This window comes from Anser brachyrhynchus, assembly GCF_964034855.1.
Source record: "Anser brachyrhynchus genome assembly, contig: SCAFFOLD_86, whole genome shotgun sequence".
NCBI lineage: Eukaryota > Metazoa > Chordata > Aves > Anseriformes > Anatidae > Anser > Anser brachyrhynchus.
Window position 1 is genome coordinate 67,114 of NW_027664065.1, and position 17,978 is coordinate 85,091.

Genomic DNA, 17,978 nt, shown 5'->3' on the forward strand with positions numbered 1-17,978 from the left:
GAGAAGCAACATCCTCAGTGCCACAGCAAGCCCAAGTTGCTTGCAACATTCAGAACAAGTTCCCAGAGAAAGGGTCGCTAAGAGAAAGAGCTCCTGGGGCACGGTTTCTTTTGGGGAACTCAAGCTGTACCCTGACCGTCGGAGACAATCCTCTACTTCTCCCGGGCCTTTCCAAAGAGCAGGGAGAACAAACCGTTCCGGACATGGGGCAGGAAGAGGGGGGCTGCTGCCTTCTCACCAGGGAGGAGCTCAGTGGGACAGTAGATCTCCTCCAGCCACAACTCGTCGATGTCTAGCTCGAAGAAAGGCCTTCGAACCAAGAGCGGCTCTTCTTTGCTATGGAATTGCTCTTGGACAACAGCAAAGGTCCCGAGTCCCGCAACCCGAACGCCCTGCACACAGAAAAGACAGAAAGGCCGATGAGGGAGTTCTTGAGAGACGGGAAAAGGGATGACTGTCAGAGCAGGGGGACACTGCTCTGTGCCCTGCCCGCTCCTGAGGGACAATGGGGCAAGGTGGGGCACTTTGGAAAGCTTTGCAAAAGAGCCGCATCCTCTGTTTCTTTCGTCACCCCCCTCACAGGATTTGCCAACATCCCTTGGCTAGAGAAGCGCCCGGAGGTTTCCAGCACACGGATTAGGCCTGGGACTGACTCCCAGCAATTGTCCTAGGCACGGAGCCAGGATATTCCCCCATCTCTCTGCTCGCCCTCCCCACTCAGACCGCAGGGAAGAGGGAAGCCCTAGGGTGTGCCAAACACCTGAGAGGCAGAGCACATCTGGCCTTGGTTTCTCTCCCAGCTGGCCAAGAAGCTGCTCCGGGCACCCCGGGCAGTCTTAGAGCACTGCCACGGTGCTCGGGCAGGGATTGCTCTGCAGGGCCCAGGACACCAACCCACCTTATCCCGCTTCAGCTCTTCCAGGATGTACTTGGATACAGCATCCCAGATAGCCTCAGTCTCTGGAAAGCGAGGAAAAGACACGTCAGGCTCCAGGCCAGCCAGCTCACAACCTCTTGGCAAGCACCTCACCCAGGCGATGACACATGCAGGCATACACAAGCATCCCAGAAAAACACCATGCAGGCACTCCTGGGACATCCCTGAGAGGCCTGTGGGACCTGCAGGCCACGCCAGTCCCTGGGACACCAGAGGTCTTTCCTCCCAGAGCCAGATCCCAAAGAGGCACCGGCTCCCAGGGAAAGCTGGCCCTGGACTGTCCCCCATCAGGAGAAGTCTGAGCCATGGCCAGAGGAGCCCTGGGCCTCAGGACAGCCCTGGCATCAGGACCCAGGAGTCCTGGCTGCCACATTGTCCCCTGAGCCCAGCGGGACCCTCAGGCAGGGCTCTCGTGGCAGCCACCAGCTCTGTGCAGCACCACCACCACCCCCCAGCCCAGGACCTGCAGCTTGGGACAGCTGACAGCCCCTGGGACACCCCTTGGGAAGGGGCTCCTGACACCCTCACCTTTGGGGGAGAGCTGCAGGAGCACTGGGAATGCAGAAGTCAGATCAGAGGTGATGGTCACACTCCAGCAACCCTCCATCTCACTTGCTGCTGGCCCTCAGCTCAGGACAAGGGATGCCCGCCCTGGCTCCTCAACCACAGCTCCTCTGCAAGGTGCCCCTGCTCCTCCGCCCGTCAGCGAGGGTCGCCCAGTGCAACCTTGCTGCCTGCTGCCCCCACTCCTGGCCACAGAAGGACAGCGGTGGGGAGCACCCAAGCAGTGCCCAGCAGGGACCAGGCCTTGCAGGGAAGTGCCGGCACTGGCGCTGCTCCAGTGAAGATATCCTGGTGATGCAGTGCATCCCTTTGTGACATCAGCACGTGTCATCTGAAGGCTTATGATGTCAGCAGCATGGAGACAGCACAGCTCAGGAGAGAGACGAGAGATTTCCTTTCTTGTCCTGAGAAACAGTCACCTCCCTTCTGCCCAGTTCTTTAGCAGCAGTTCCTGGCAAAGCCACCAGGAACATCTCCACATGGTGACAAAGGCCATAGAATAAAGGATTGGAGTGCTGGAGAAGTCCCCACTGTCTGCCTGCCCCAACACGCCTCTGCTCTGACCCTCTGACATCCCCCTCTGACATCAGCACGTGTCATTTGAAGGCCTATGAGGTCAGCAGCAAGGAGATGGCGCAGGTCGGGAGAGAGACGAGAGATTTCCCTTCTTGCCCTGAGAAACTGTCACCTCCCTTCTGCCCTGTTCTTTTCCACAGGATCTTGACAAATCTACCAGGAACATCTCCAAATGGTGACAAAGGCCATTGGATATAGGAAGTGGAGCGCTGGAAAAGTCACCGCTGTGTTCCTGCCCCAACACACCTCTGATCTTGGAAGCCCTTCCAGGAAGGTGGGGTTTGAGGCCTGTCCTGGGGCTGGGCCTTTTTCAAGAAAAAGATGGGAGCAAAGGCACCTGGGATACAGCAGTCCCTCACCGCACCTGAACTTGGCTGAACAACAGCCAGCCTTTGCTGTTGTCCGAGTAGGATGTGTTATACGGAGGGAATTGCAGCCCCGCACATCCCACGGGGCTCTGTGCTTTGAGGAGGCCTCAGCACCATCCCCCTGTCTGCCATGCGGGAGGCAGAGGTGGTACACGAGGGAATGGCAAACATACCCTCAGCACGTCATGGTGAGGGAGAGGAGTAGGGCATGCGCTGCAGATGAAGAGGAGAGTGGGGAGAACCGTCTGGGACAGACACAGCGTGCTCCTGAAGGCTGCCACAGCCTCCCCGCGGCCCGTGGCCATGGGCCTCCAGAGCAGGAGGAGCCCGTGGAAGAGGCTGAGGTGGAGGGGCAGCCTGCCCCTTGCAGCCAGGCTGCCAGATCGGCCTGCAGAAGACCACTTCTGCCTTTGTGTGCACAACGAAGGAGGAACCCGTTATGATTTAGGATCTAAAGTCTCTCACTTCAGGAGACCTGTGGCATACCGCACGCAGAGGCACGTGGTCTTGTGTCAGCTGGACTATGACAAATGGGCTGCAGGGAAAGACAAGAGTGAGCCAGTGCAGCGCTGGGTGTAGGGTTGGGCCCCGAAACCTCATCTCTTTCCATGTGCTGAAAAGCAGCTGGACTACCACATGCATTTGGCAAGGGGAGTGTCAAGATACAGGTTGTCCTGTTTCCAAGTCCCAGATCCTGGTGACCATCACCTATGTCGGCCCATCGCGTAGCTGTGCACAGAAGCTGTCTCCAAGAACCCACAGGAACCTTGGGAATGTTTGCACCCAGCAGTGTCCCTTTCCTGTGACCGTCCGAGTGATTAAAGGCCCCCAGGGTGACATGGAGTCATTGAACTCAGCTTAGTCCAATGGCTTCCACAAGACTTTGTCCACTTCTTCAGCCTGACTGCAGGCATTTACCTCCGACCACACTGTCACCCTAACTGGCTCTGCTCTGACCCTCACCCACAAGGGCTCCCCCAGTCTGCTGCCCATCCCATAGAGGAGCTCCATGCATCCAGACAGATCCTTCACATGGAGGGCAACCCCCTGTTGATCATCCCCGCTTGCCTCTTCTGAAGAATCTGCACCCATCCAGCACAGCACCCCAAGCTGAGGGACCTGTCCCCCCACACCTCAGCAGCTCTTCCATCCATGTCCCAGCCCTGTGACAGCAGGCGGGGATCCAGCTCCTCCTGCCTGTGCCCCACGCTGAGGGCATTGGGGCACATCTGGGCTGCAGCACCTCAGCTGTGGCACAAGGGCCAAACTCAGCCTTGTCCCAGATCCTGTGCCCAAGCATGGGCATGCAGAGGCTTTCCTTCACAGCAGAGACCTGCTGCCGTGGATGGCAGATGGCCATGGGAGGATGAATGAGGGGCCCGAAGCAGAGCACGCCCTGGTGTTCCTGAGGCCAGAAGGCAACAGGCCTGGGCTGTGCTGCCCTGACAGCAGAGGGTCTTTTGTGGTGTTGGTGCAGCCCTGAGGGCCAGTGCTGGAGCTGGGGCTGATCTCCAGGCAGGAGAAGGGGCTGCTGCCAAAGTCCTTGGCTATGGGCGTCCTGTGATCCAGGGACACAGAAAAAATCACTGGGCTGTGTCTTGAGTAGAGGATGGGGGTAAGAAGCAGCAGCAGTGTTTGCAAACACAAGTGGAAACCCCGGTGTGATGTGCCTCATATCCATGCACTGCCTGCCTCTACTGGATAGAGGAGGGACAGACCTTGGCTTGCTGCAGCCCTGAGAAGCAGTCACTTGCTCATAAGCACCAGATCTGTCGGAGATGCCATCAGGGATTCCCGTTAAGTACCAGCTATGAATGGCCAGAGCTGTCCTGTGGGTCCTGTGCTGCCCGTGTCAGCTGCATGCTCCAGTGGTGCTGGGCAGCGTTGGCATCTCAGGTAGCACTGCAGGCCTGGAACTGGCTATTACATGGAGCAGCTGCCCTGAACGAGGTTAGGCAATGTAGGGATGTCCGTGAGACAAGTGCCGTTACAGTCACTGGAGATGGAGGGAAAACTAAATGGAGAAGAGGGAGAGAGACTCAGGTCTCCCTGTGGCACAGTTCTCCATGGGTCAGGTGGATACCTCTACAGGCTGCCCTGAGCCTACTGAGGAGGGACAGGTTTAGTTGTCCTAAATGTGTGCATTTGGTGTCACTTCAGCTGGCCAAAAGTATTCCCCACCAGCCTCAATGGGATTCCTCCAGGGCAATATTATTGCCCTGTCCCTCAGGGTAGAGCAGGGTAGATACCTGCACATCCCTCTGCCCCCTGACATGTCACCAGGTGTTTGCAGCCCCCTGATTTCCTCCATCTCCATTAATGATGTTGGAGCTGAGACAAGGAGCTCACCTTCAGGTGCCCATGTGGTGTACATTAAAGGGAGGGCAGAGGAATCCCAGGTCCTGTGGGTCTGGGGCAGGCATGGGAGTGAGATGAGCACCCTTCTATCCACAGGACTAAAATCCTGAATGAGATGCTTTAACTGACTCTGCTGGATCTCTACCTTAAGGGGGGATGAAGGAGATCAGTCCCTGACCATGACTTCATGTCCTAACTGATACTGCGACATGAAGAAGTTATTGTTACAGCTAAATCACTTTCTGCTAGGAGAAAAGACCCTGGTGTGAAGAAGTGTGTGTGCCAGGGGAGGGAGGGAAGCCCATCTGCTGCCGTTTCAGTTACCCAAAGGAATGCCTCCACCACACTCCCAGGGGATCAACCTCAAATTTCACCAGATGTTTGCATCTGAACAGCTCCTGCCTGTCCTCCATCTCCACTAAGGAGCTATTGTGGCTCAGTAATTCGCATTAAGCTGCCTATGTTGTGGACACCTGAACTGAGGCCGGAGGAATCCCAGCTCCTGCGGGTCTGTGGCAGACATGGGAGGGAGCTGAGACCCTCTTCCAGCCCCAGGAATAACAAGCAGCATGAGATGCCTCGACTGACTCTGCTGAATTCCTTCCTCAAGTGGGGATGAAGGAGATCAGTCCCTGACCATGACTTCATGTCCAAACTGATACTGGGACAACAAGATGAGATTGTTACATTTAATTGGTTTTCTGTTAGGAGAAATGACCCTGGTGTGAAGAAGTGTGTGTGCCAGGGGAGGGAGGGAACCCCAGGGATCCCTTTGGGCTGTTTCCCAGCAGGTTCCCCTGCAGCCCCAGGGCCATGGGCAGGGAGCCTGGTGGGGGGCAGAGCAAGGGAGGCCTTGGGCTGGGCCTGTGCTGCTGAGCTGGGCCGGGCTCCTGGGCCCAAGGGGAGCTCCTGGCAAGCGGGCAGCGCTGCAGAGAGCCAGCTCTGCCCAGGAGCAGCTCCTCTGCCCAGCGCAGCAGGGCTGGGGGCACTGCCTGCAGAGACAGAGTGGGTAAAGGCAGGCAGAAGTGGCAGGATGCACAGAGCTCGCTGGGGGAGAACACTTGCCAGCCCTGACCCCGGTAAGTCTCTGGCTGGAGGGCAATGCAGCCGCAGCTCCTGGAGGAAGGAGAAGCCGCGGGTGCAGGCAGGGGTGCCCAGGGCTGTGGTGCAGAGCAGGGTCCCTGCTGTGCCCCAGGGGCTGTGTGCCGGGGCAGGGCCTCTGCCGCCTGCCAGGCTCAGCACTCAGCCTGCCCGGGGAGCTGCCCAGGGCGCTGCGGGGAGAAGCTGCGGGTGGAAGGAGCCCCCCCGGCAGGGCAGGGTCCTGCTGCTGGTGGGGGGCTCCTGCCTGGGGCAGCCTGCTCACAGCTCCGCAGCACAACTGGTATGTATCCAAGGGGACGTTGCAAGAGCAGGGATAATGATAGGAAATTCCTGCTGCACTCTTAGCTTTCCAGACTCTCTGCTTTCAGTTTTCTCTTCTTTGGCTCAGTGAGAATAGAAATAAAGGCTGTCACTTCAGGTCACTTCAGGAGCATTACAAGGACCCCCAACAAGTCCCTTTCCTGCCCCTCATGCCCTAGAAAACTCCACCACCACATGTGCAGTGCCAGCAGGGTCTGTGTGACCTGGTCTCTAGGACGTGCCCCCAGCGAGCTGCCCGTGGGCAGAGCCCTGCTGCCAGGAGGTGTCTGCAGGGCAGAGCTGAGCACCCAGCGGGTGGGATGGGGGCTGTGACCTGCAGGCAGGAGGCGTGGGGACAGAGACCCAGCTGCAGGCAGGGACAGCTGCAGGCAGCAGAACCATGGGCAGGGAATGGCAGGACAGTGCTAGCAGAATACTCTGGTACTTCCCTTTCCGCCCTCAGTCCCACAAGATTCAGGACGTGACTCATAACCTCAGCAGCACGACTTCCAGCAAAGCAGACTCTCCTGAGTTTCTGTCAGTACCTCTCTGGCTTTGCCTCTCCTGGCAGAAGCCCTGTGATATTTTTCTCTGCTCCTACACCTACTGTTGCTGTTGTTGCTTTATGGCTCCCTGTAGATCTGGCTTTCAGCTGAAGCTCAAGCTCTGACCCTCTGGGTCCCACCACGCAGACCTGTCCTTAGGGGAAAGGTGCCCAAACCCCGTTCTAAACTCTGGGACTTGGGGCAATGCAGTCTATGGGGAAGGAAAAAGCTGAATCACTTTCCAGGGTGTTCCTGAAGCCACAATAATTGAGCAGCTCAATGTGGGCAACTGGACTGAGCCCTAGAGGAGTCTGGCTGAGGCCAGGGTAGATGGACAGACTGGCTACCAACACTGCACTAAGGACATTCGCTTTGCCCCTGGGACTCACAAAATTGCACCTGGAATATATTACAAACGCCATGGTATTCTACCCTCAAAAAAACTCTTCCGAGTGTCACACATGCAGTTGGAACAAATTAAACCACAAACGCTGTTTGGCAGTCAAGAGTGTTGAGAGTGGTAATGCTGGGAAGTCGACATACATCGGAGGTAGATTTAATCAGAGGTCACTCCTGATTTCTTTATACCTAGAATTGTAGGGCAAGTGTGACGCCTCCAAAGTGCACAGCAGGGTCCCCTGCTCCCAGAGGCACTCTCCTCCAGCACCATCCAAAGCTCAAGCAACAGAGCAGCAGAAAGGTCTCAGAAAGGGGAAAGTCACTGTGGGGGGTTTCAGTGAGAGATGGAGTAAGGTTTTCTCAGAGATGTCTCTGCTAATTATCACTGTCTTTTCTTCCTTGGATCGTCCCTTTGTCCAGGAGGATCAGATGTCCAACAGCAGCTACATCACCGAGTTCCTCCTGCTGGCATTCGCAGACACGCGGGAGCTGCAGCTCCTGCACTTCGCGCTCTTCCTGGCCATCTACCTGGCTGCCCTCCTGGGCAACGGCCTCATCCTCACAGCCGTAGCCTGCGACCACCGCCTCCACACCCCCATGTACTTCTTCCTCCTCAACCTCGCCCTGATCGACCTGGGCTGCATCTCCACCACTCTCCCCAAAGCCATGGCCAATTCCCTCTGGGACACCAGGGCCATTTCTTATGCAGGATGTGCTGCACAGGTCTTTGCATTTGTCTTCCTGATATCAGCAGAGTATTTTATTCTCACCATCATGGCCTATGACCGCTACGTTGCCATCTGCAAGCCCCTGCACTACGGGAGCCTCCTGGGCAGCAGAGCTTGTGCCCAGATGGCAGCAGCTGCCTGGGGCAGTGGGGTTCTCTATGCTCTGCTGCACACTGCCAGTACATTTTCCCTGCCCCTCTGCCAAGGCAATGCTGTGGACCAGTTCTTCTGTGAAATCCCCCAGATCCTTGCTCAGATTCTTGCACAGATTCCTACCTCAGGGAAGTTGGACTTCTCATGTTCACTTCCTTTTTGGGTTTTGGATGCTTTGTTTTCATTGTGCTCTCTTATGTGCAGATCTTTAGGGCTGTGCTGAGGATGCCCTCTGAGCAGGGCCAGCACAAAGCCTTTTCCACCTGCCTCCCTTGTTAGCGTTCATGAAAACACATAATCCACAAAGTGATTATATGAAGGTGCTTTATTAGGCGCCGGAAGTTAGGGGCATGCCTGCCCAAATCTAACTTCGTCTGATTTGTTTTCTTAGTTCTCTTTTATCTCCTAAGATACTACATATGCATTAGGTTTCACAACTCATCTATGCATATTCATTTCCTAGCTCCACCTAGCCTCGCTTCGTATGCTAATTATCTTATCAGTCCTTCTGCGCTTGCGTATTACTCTCTGGTGGTCGTCCGGGTGGTCGTCGGGATGAAGTAAGATGTCTTCATCAGAGTTGAACTTTTTAACCTTTCCTTCTCACACATGCTCTCTGAGCCCTTGGTCTCAGTCCAAACCGCAAGGTTGGTTTGATCCAGTTCCCAGGGTCCAAGAAGCCCCAGTTATCTAGATGTCTTGCAAATTGAGCATTCTTTTAATCCTCCTTACTCCTCATCATGAATTGGTGCATTCTCATGTTACCCTTGCACATATATTTTGTATCTTCCAAGCGCAGCCTCGGAACAGTACATCGCAAATGTAACATATTAAACAATATTGTATTATTTCTTCTTCTATTACTAACATTTCCCCCCTTTGAAAGCATTTCACTCCTTTCAAGGAGGGCAAATGCTTTCACTAACTAACTAAAATGTTTTACACTGAGTGCTCACCAATAATATAATCAAGGAAAAGTACTTCATTAGGAATCAAGAAAATTACAAAGATTAGGATTGTCACAACATTTCATAAGTCCACCACTTCTGCTTTATGTTACGTTCACTCTTCTGGTTGGGTTCACTTGATCTGAAACTGATCTTGTCTATTCGGTTTTCATTCCATTTCACCTCCTGGGTTCCTCAGATTCTTTCTCTGAAATCCAAAGTTGTTAGATGCCGGTGGAGGATATTGAGAATGTGGTTCCATTTGCCGAGCAATAGTTTGCATCACTGTCCGGTTCCAGGTTGTCTTCCTTAGAATCAGACTTTTCAGCATTATAAATGTTAACCAAATTAGTACCCCTACAACCACCAATATAATTATTGTCTCCAGTAAGGACTTAACCCAATTACTAATATTCCATCCACTAAAAATTTTATCCAACCAGCTTGTTGTCATATCTTTCTCTTCCTGTTCTGCATCTTGTTCCACTCGAGCCAGTTGTTCTATGTCATGTTCTACATCAATAGTCACATTTGGAATGTGGATGCAGCAATGATCAATACGATCTTTTAGAAATCCACATACTCCATGTTCCTTTAATAACAGTGTATCTAATGCCAATCGATTTTGTAGCACCATTTTAGTTGTAGATTGTAGTTGGATATTAAGGTCTCTAAAGCCTTCTTTCGTGGCTCTCGTGCGCCTACTCACTTGTCCTGTAAGTTTATAAATCATTTCCCTATTTCAATAAGTAGCTACCTTTGCAAATAGAGGTTCTAATGCCCAATTGAATTTTACTCCATCCGAGGGTTCATGCCATATATCTTCATCTGCCCCTTCTTCTAAACTTCTTTTTGCCCTACTAATTTGTAGGGTTTCCAACTTTCCCTTAAAAGGAGACTTTTTCCATATTGGACGCAGTGTGGGGAGGGAGTCCTAGAGTTATTTCTTTTACTTCCCCATCTATCGGCGGGTGTGTAGTCCAAGTTCCATTACTGGCTGCCCATACAAATTGTCCTGGACTTTGTATGGTACTATAGCTACAATCCACTGCGACTTGACTAGCCTGGCTATTTCTTTCCGAATTGTACTTAATTCCTCGGCAAGCACATCCTGCCCTAAGAGCTATCAATACCGGAAGTAAGTGCTCGATATCTTCATTATTACTGTCGCAAGTATATTTCTTCTCACAAGTCCACCAAGCTACCTTTGTTGACTCTTGTCTACCACTCCTATCAACCCGGCTTACTGTATAAAACTGATCAGTTCCATTCTGCTTCCCCTGCCATTTAATACACCATGATGTATTCCCTCCATACTGGAATTTCTGCAATAAACTTACTGTCCAATCACTATCCCACCCTTTCATTCCTTTTGGCTCATTTTTCTCTTGACATTCCCAAACAATCTTTTCTCTAACTCCTTCTACTACACGTAGTTCGTCGTAATAACACTGTCCCACATTCTTAAATCTGCCTATCGTTATGAAATGATAGTTCTTCTTTTCACATTCAGACCTCGATGTTGGGGGGCTCAGTTTCCTATAGTATTGTGTACCATTTATCCTCTCTAAAACTTTCACTTCTTTACATTGAATTGTTTCATTTCCTTTTACTTGGGGCAGTGGGGAGGTTATTATACCCCACTCAAGCGGGTCCCCTGTTGCTTTTGGGATGGGCAAACAAGCAGTAATTCTATCAGTTCCTTTCATTATGGCAAAATCTTTAATCAATCCTACCAGTAAATTCTCTGATGGTTGCCTAGGTGGGATCTGTACCACTTGTGTCCATGGTGCCTGGCCCTCTCTTCTTCTTCTAGATCCTTTTTGGTGGGCTACCAATATTCCTTTATCCAATTTCGGATATACCAATATCTCTCTTATCCCGTAATCTGTGCTATTTTCATGTGTTACCATGCACCGGTAGTTTCCTTTGTTGACTTTAGTAACACTAAACAGGGTTCAGGTGGTAGCTCCTCTCAGTTGTTGGCCCAATTCTATGGGTTTATGTATGCCTTACGTATGCCTTCCCCTTCCATCCAGCCTTCAGTCCAGTATTGTCCCTGGTTGTGTCTACGTATATTTCCTGGCTCTGTCCGGAGTCATTTATTTTTCCCCAGACCACCTGTAGAGAGCTAATTGTTATTGGTTTATCGTTGTGCATTCCACATTCCAAAGTAACATTTTCTCCTTTGAATATTTCCTCTTTCTTATATTTTCCTGGTATTTCTAGGAACTCAATTACAAGGTATTTACAAAAAACAATTACTGTTATCGTTACTGTTGTTAAGAACCCCAACATTGTATGGTTATACGCGCCTCATCTGTAGTTTTGTATCTCCGATTGCTCGCACTGACCAAAATTCGGGAACCTTTTTCACCCGAGTATAATGAATCCAAGCATCCACCCCTTCTACCTTTAAAAGTAGTCAATAATACTTAATAAGGTCCAGCCCACCGTTCTCTCAGGGGTTCTTCATTCCGGTTTTTAATGTACACTTGGTCACCTGGCTGAATGTCGTGGACAGGATTTTCCAGTGCCAACGTTCGCTTCCACACCAGAACACTTTGAAGTTGAGCTAAAGTTTTACCAAGAGACAATATATAATTATAAACATCCTGGCTCCCTGTTATATGCATATTAGGATTTGGTTCTGGGGATTCATAAGGCTTTCCATACGTAATCTCATATGGGCTTACTGACATTCCACTCCTTGGCTTTATCCTTATTCTCAGTAAAGCTATAGGGAAAGCTTGTGGCCATCGTATTTTGGCTTCCTGGCAGATTTTACTGATCTGTCCCTTTAGAGTTTGGTTCATCCTTTCTACCTGTCCACTAGATTGGGGTCTCCATGCAGTATGTAAATTCCAAGAAATTCCTAATAGCCGACTTACGTCCTTAACCACAGATGAAACAAAGTGCGGCCCCCTATCCGAGGATATTCCTAATGGTACCCCAAACCTCGGAATGATTTCCCGCAGTAACCATTTTACTGTCTCTTTAGCTTGATTGGTGCGACAGGGAAGGGCTTCTGGCCATCTGAAAAAGGTGTCAACCCCTACTAACAAATACCTACATCCCCCGGTCCGAGGTAACTCTACAAAATCAACTTGCCAGTAATCTCCTGGTTCTATTCCTACTCTAACTCTTCCCATTTCAGCATGTTTTTTTGCTACTGGATTATTTTTCAGAAATCTCACACTTTGACATTACTGATTTTGCCATTGTTAACATATGTGTAGAGATAATGCTACGTTTTAAAATGTTACCATTGCCTCTGCACCCCAGTGACACTCATTATGTCTTGTCTGAAGTATTTCTCGCATCACCAAGGGGGGTATTACTACTTGGCCCGTAGCGGTTACATACCGTCCATCAGAGTTCTTTCGGGCCTTTAGGAGATTTGCTAATTTCTCATCCTCTGGTGAATATCTTGGTTCCTTGGGAAGATTAAGACAAGTGGGGCCTACCTTAAGTGGTACCAAAGCCATTACATTCCACACCTCCCGAGCAATTTGTCGAGCTGCTCGATCTGCCAGCCGATTCCCTTCTGATATTTTCAAGGTTCCTCCTTGATGAGCTTTACAGTGCATAATAGCCACTTGTTTTGGTTTTTGTACCGCATTTATCAAATTTAACACCTCCTCTTGATATCTTATATTGGCTCCTTGTGAGGACAACAGCCCTCTTTCTTTCCATAATGCTCCATGAACATGGACTACTCCAAAAGCATACTTTGAATCTGTCCAAATATTTACCATCTTTCCTTTACTCAGTTCCAGTGCTCGAGGTAGGGCTATCAGTTCCGCTCGCTGTGCTGATGTTCCAGGTGGTAAAGGTTTTGCTTCGATCACTGTCTTCAGGGTTGTTACTGCATACCCTGCATATCGTGTTCCATTCTCCACAAAACTACTACCATCAGTAAAAAGTTCCCAGTCATACCTTTCAAGGGGTACATCCTTCAAATCCTCGCGGCTGGCATGGGTATGTTCAATTATTTCCACACAATTGTGTTCCAACAGTCCTTCTTCTGGAACAGTTCCTAGAAATACTGCTGAATTTAACAGGTTAGTTGTTTTCAAGGTTACGTCATCTTGTTCAGTTAGTATTGCCTGATATTTCATCATTCGGCTGGGTGATAGCCAGTGGCCCCCCTTTTGTTCTAAAACAGTTGTTACCATATGTGGTACAAAAACTTCAATATGTTTTCCCATTTGAAGGCAAATAATTTTCTACTATCTTTATCAAGAGGTATGCAAAAGAAGGCATCCTTTAAATCTATCACAGTAAACCATTTATATATCTCTCTCACAGATGTTAACAATGTGTAAGGATTAGCCACTACCGGGTAAATGTCCTTTGTTATTTCATTTATTGCTCTAAGATCTTGTACCAATCTATACTCACCATTCGGCTTCCTTACTGGAAAAATTGGAGTATTGTATTCCGATTTACATTCTTCCAGAATCTGATGTTTGAGAAATTTGTCAATAATTTTCACTGTCCCCTGCCTAGCTTCTATCTTAAGTGGATATTGTTTGATTCGAACAGGTTTGGCTCCTTCCTTTAATTCCACCTTTACCGGTTGTGCCAGTTTCGACTTCCCTGGTATATCTGTTTCCCATACTGTTGGTATAACTGCATTTTCTACTTCTCTTGGAATATTAACAAAGGGTTTATCTTTGATCATTAGGATTTGTCCTACTTTGGACTCAGGTACCTTCATTATTAATTCTCCATCCTCAAAGGTTATTGTTGCATCTAATTTAGCTAATAGATCCTGTCCCAAGAGTGGAATCGGGCATTCTGGTACATACAAAAATTCATGGGTTAGTTCCTTACCCCCAAAACGCAAATCAAGGGGTTGTAAGAATGGCCGTTCCTCCTCCTTCCCTGTGGCTCCAATTATTGTAGTTGTCTTAGTTCCAAATCGTCCTTTTAAACTATTTAACACTGAATATGTTGCTCCTATTACATTTACAGACTAATTAACACAGAGAAAGAAGCTCCTGTAACCAACAACAACAAAAAAATTCAAGCCTCTCTCTTCGTTTCCTAGCTTTATTTCAACTAGTGGACCTGCTAGGGTAGATGCCCCAGGTCCCCGTCATTTCTGACTGTTGTAAGTTTATCCTGCAGCCTAAGACAAATTCTTTCTGATATCAGGGGCCGATTGCCCTAGAAAGAGGCTAGCCAATTGCCTCTGTTTGTTTTCTGAAGCCAGGTCCAAATTTTCTGTCTTTTTTTTTTTTTTTTTTCCATTGCATTTCAAAGTTGGTCCAAAAATTCAAAAATTCCATAGGGTTTTCTTTTGGACCTTGTTGGAACAGATTCTCATTTCCCAATTTAACCAGATTTTGGTATTTACATAATTTCCGGGGTGGTAAGGGTCTCGGGGGGGGGGGGGGGGGGGGGGGTCGGTCAGGGGAATGCAATGGTTGAAAGTTCCCTGAGCGGTCCCATTGGCAATCTGAGCTCACACAGGAACTCAGGTTGTTTTAAGAGTTAGCTGCTTTTCTGTTTCCATGACAACTCTCTCCCGGACCCATCATGGTCCCTCCGCCCCAGAGGGCTCACACCGCGATTTTGAGATCTCAGCCTCGGGTTGAGGCGGAACTATTAACATTCCTACATCCTCTTCCCCTGCTCATTCAACTTCAAACAGCTCTGTTAAATACTACATGCCACACAGCCTTTAACACCTTCAACAACCCTTTTAACACTTCCTTTATCTTCTTCCAGCCTGTACTTTTCTAATGCCAACACCAAAGGCTCAGTCAGGGACCAACTTAATTCCATACCTTTTCCCTCCAAGATGCTGAAACAACATATCAGTATACAACATTTCATCCTATTTTCCTTCTCTCCTCAAAAACAACATTAATTGCAAGACACTGTTATAGTCGATTGATCCATAAAGTGGCCATTTAGTTTATATAGTGGCCACAATTGATTGCAATACTTAGTGGAAATCCTCTTGCTTTCCGCGCCCGCCTCCCCCGATACTTGGGAAACTGACCAAACACCACCGCAAATATACCGAAACTTTTAAACTGTTACTTAGATAATGCTCCCACCTTCCTCCTTGTCACACTCAAAACATTTAAGAACGAAATAGGATTGCAAGATGCACCGCCGGGCCCGTGTATTGGGCACCACCAATCAACATTTGGATAAAGCAGCACTTCTTTTTGGTCTGTCATGCGCTTCGTTCATCTCCGGCCGCTCCCCTCGCGGAGAATACGGAACCGCGGATCAGAACTCCGCACTCGCTTCGCAGCAATGCTGCGTCTCACTCACAACACAATCACGCAAGCACACAGAGAGGCCCCTTGCACTCTCGCTCACCAAATAACATTAATTGTAAGATAGTATTGTACTGTAAGGTTCCGTTTTCTGGCCAACTTTCTTGATCTTCTAGTTCATACTGTGGCCACCAAACATTACAGTAATCAACCAGTTTACCCTTTCGTAACTCCTGCCCGAAACACCCCTCCTTCCAGTGTGCTAGTAAACAGCCCAAAGGGGAGGATCGCTGGTACCGAAGCATTACCGCCCAGAATACTTTTAAGTTTTTCCATTATCAGCTATAGCTTTTACCGAACCGAACCAGATGCTGAGCCTGCAGCAAAACCAGACCACTGATGCCGAACCTGCAGCGCTTTCGCGACTGTCTGACGGACGGCGCCTAGGCTTACCACGGGAATTCCCTAGCCCAACCGTGCGTGGCTTTCGCCGCGTCTGACCGGCAGGCTCCCAGACAAGATCGGTACCGATTACCAGAAAGCACCTTTTTCTTACCCTTTCAGAGGTACGTTGTGAGCAGCGGGGGTCGGTCGCGGCCGATGGCTCCCCGAGAAACTCCTCGGTGCCGGCTGGAGCGTGATCAGTTCGCGAGCCGCCTCAGCAGTGCCCGCAAGGTCCCACCTGGGTCGCCAAAATGTTAGCGTTCATGAAAACACATAATCCACAAAGTGATTATATGAAGGTGCTTTATTAGGTGCCGGAAGTTAGGGGCATGCCTGCCCAAATCTAACTTCGTCTGATTTGTTTTCTTAGTTCTCTTTTATCTCCTAAGATACTACATATGCATTAGGTTTCACAACTCATCTATGCATATTCATTTCCTAGCTCCACCTAGCCTCGCTTCGTATGCTAATTATCTTATCAGTCCTTCTGCGCTTGCGTATTACTCTCTGGTGGTCGTCCGGGTGGTCGTCGGGATGAAGTAAGATGTCTTCATCAGAGTTGAACTTTTTAACCTTTCCTTCTCACACATGCTCTCTGAGCCCTTGGTCTCAGTCCAAACCGCAAGGTTGGTTTGATCCAGTTCCCAGGGTCCAAGAAGCCCCAGTTATCTAGATGTCTTGCAAATTGAGCATTCTTTTAATCCTCCTTACTCCTCATCATGAATTGGTGCATTCTCATGTTACCCTTGCACATATATTTTGTATCTTCCAAGCGCAGCCTCGGAACAGTACATCGCAAATGTAACATATTAAACAATATTATATTATTTCTTCTTCTATTACTAACACCCTCAACTGGCCGTGGTCTCACTCTTTTTTAGCACTGTCATATTTGCCTACCTGAAGCCCCGTTCCATCTCCTCCCCAAACCTGAACCTGGCGGTGGCAGTTCTGTACTCCGTGCTGCCTCCAGTAGCGAACCCCTTCATCTACAGTATGAGGAACCAGGATCTCAAGGATTCAATATGGAAAATGTTGATTGGGTTTTTATCTGTGGTGACAGACTGTCTACCTTTTTCTGCAAATGACTCCCACTGTATGTCACGACAGGCAGTCTTGCCTTTCTGCTTTGTGTTTGTTGGTTTGTTTGGTTGTTTTTCCCTTGTGTCCCTGTGATAATGTTCTCTATGCAGAAAAGCCCTTCACTAGCTGAGTATTCCGTTGTCTGTGTGACCTATGGTTTCAGTAAAAAAAGGCTCCAGGCTCTGTGTATTTAATCAAAATAAATGAAGCTGGAGCAATTTCTTTCTCTGAGACCTACGTTCAGTGGATTAAAAACAGGAATAATAAACTGTTTTCTCTCTGCAGCAGGTCAGGGCAGGCTGCCCTGGCCCTGGGGTGGCAGGAGCTGCCTGAGGGCCCCCAGGGATGGCACAGAGGGGCTGAAGGCCTCTGAGGATGTGCTGCAGAGGAGATCAGGGGACACAGCAGGGGACACTGACCTTTGTATGCTTGTGCCATGGTACCAAGGTGAACTGTTCCTGTTACAGTTAAAGAGGAAACAAAGATAACACAGGGCCACTGCCAAATTTATCAGGAAGGGCTGTATAGAGGTCAGAGTTTGTTAGCTTGTCGTCTTTGGCCTGAGCCAAATGATCTGAGAGGTCTTTTCCAATCTACATGGCTCTATTGTTCTATGGTTCTGTGAGTGTAAATAAGTCACAATCATTGGAAGGCAGCCACTGCAGTCTGGGAACTCGAGACTATGGCCTGGACAAGACCATAGGTTCTGCAAGGGATTCCTGTGGGCTGGCACCATGCATCCTGGCACACGTTCCAGTGGATTCCTGGAGTTAACTACACTTGAAACAGCCATTGAGACCCCGAGAAACTCGTGTTGGGTCATGTGTGATAAACTCAGGTGGAAAGACTCAAGAGCAGGTGATTTTGAGTGGCCGTGGCAGAGCCCAGCAGCTTGCCCCAGTCTGGGAATATGTCCCCTTCCAACTAGGGAATGAAAAGAGATTAATATGAAGAGACCTATTGGGTCAATCCGCACAGTAAGGGAAAGTAATAGTTCTTGTGCTGTAGGTGCAGCAGGCAATAGGCCTTGGATTTGGCCTCAGAAGACTCAAGCAGATCTCATGCAGTTCATCCCTGAGCTAAGACAAACACTGTGAGCAGAGCGAAGGACACCGAGTGGTGCCCTACCATGAAGGAGGATGCAGAGCACAGCTGTAAGAGGTGTCTTTCTTCTGCCACGACCGACACAGGTTCGTCTGAAGCGAAAGCCCCAGCCCAGGACTCATGGAGTGA

The 17,978-nt window shown here is 49.6% G+C and overlaps 1 protein-coding gene, 1 long non-coding RNA gene and 1 pseudogene across 3 annotated transcripts in view; 1 reads left to right on the top strand and 2 right to left on the bottom strand.

Moving 5' to 3' along the window:
- LOC308186393 (uncharacterized protein) overlaps window positions 1–17,978 on the bottom strand; it is a 183,078-nt gene that overhangs the window by 48,769 nt on the left and 116,331 nt on the right. The window contains exon 2 of the mRNA XM_080608538.1: window positions 239–296. The gene's annotated coding sequence lies outside the window, so the exon portion shown is untranslated. The remainder of the gene's footprint in view (window positions 1–238; window positions 297–17,978) is intronic.
- LOC308186433 (olfactory receptor 14A16-like) lies at window positions 8–17,154 on the top strand (annotated as a pseudogene). The gene is made up of 2 exons: window positions 8–8,303; window positions 16,516–17,154. The product of its transcript is annotated as an olfactory receptor 14A16-like (transcript).
- On the bottom strand, window positions 8,337–11,516 carry LOC308186434. The gene is made up of 2 exons (XR_013944049.1): window positions 10,993–11,516; window positions 8,337–9,296 (listed from the first exon to the last, which is right to left on the bottom strand). It is a non-coding gene; the product is annotated as an uncharacterized lncRNA (long non-coding RNA).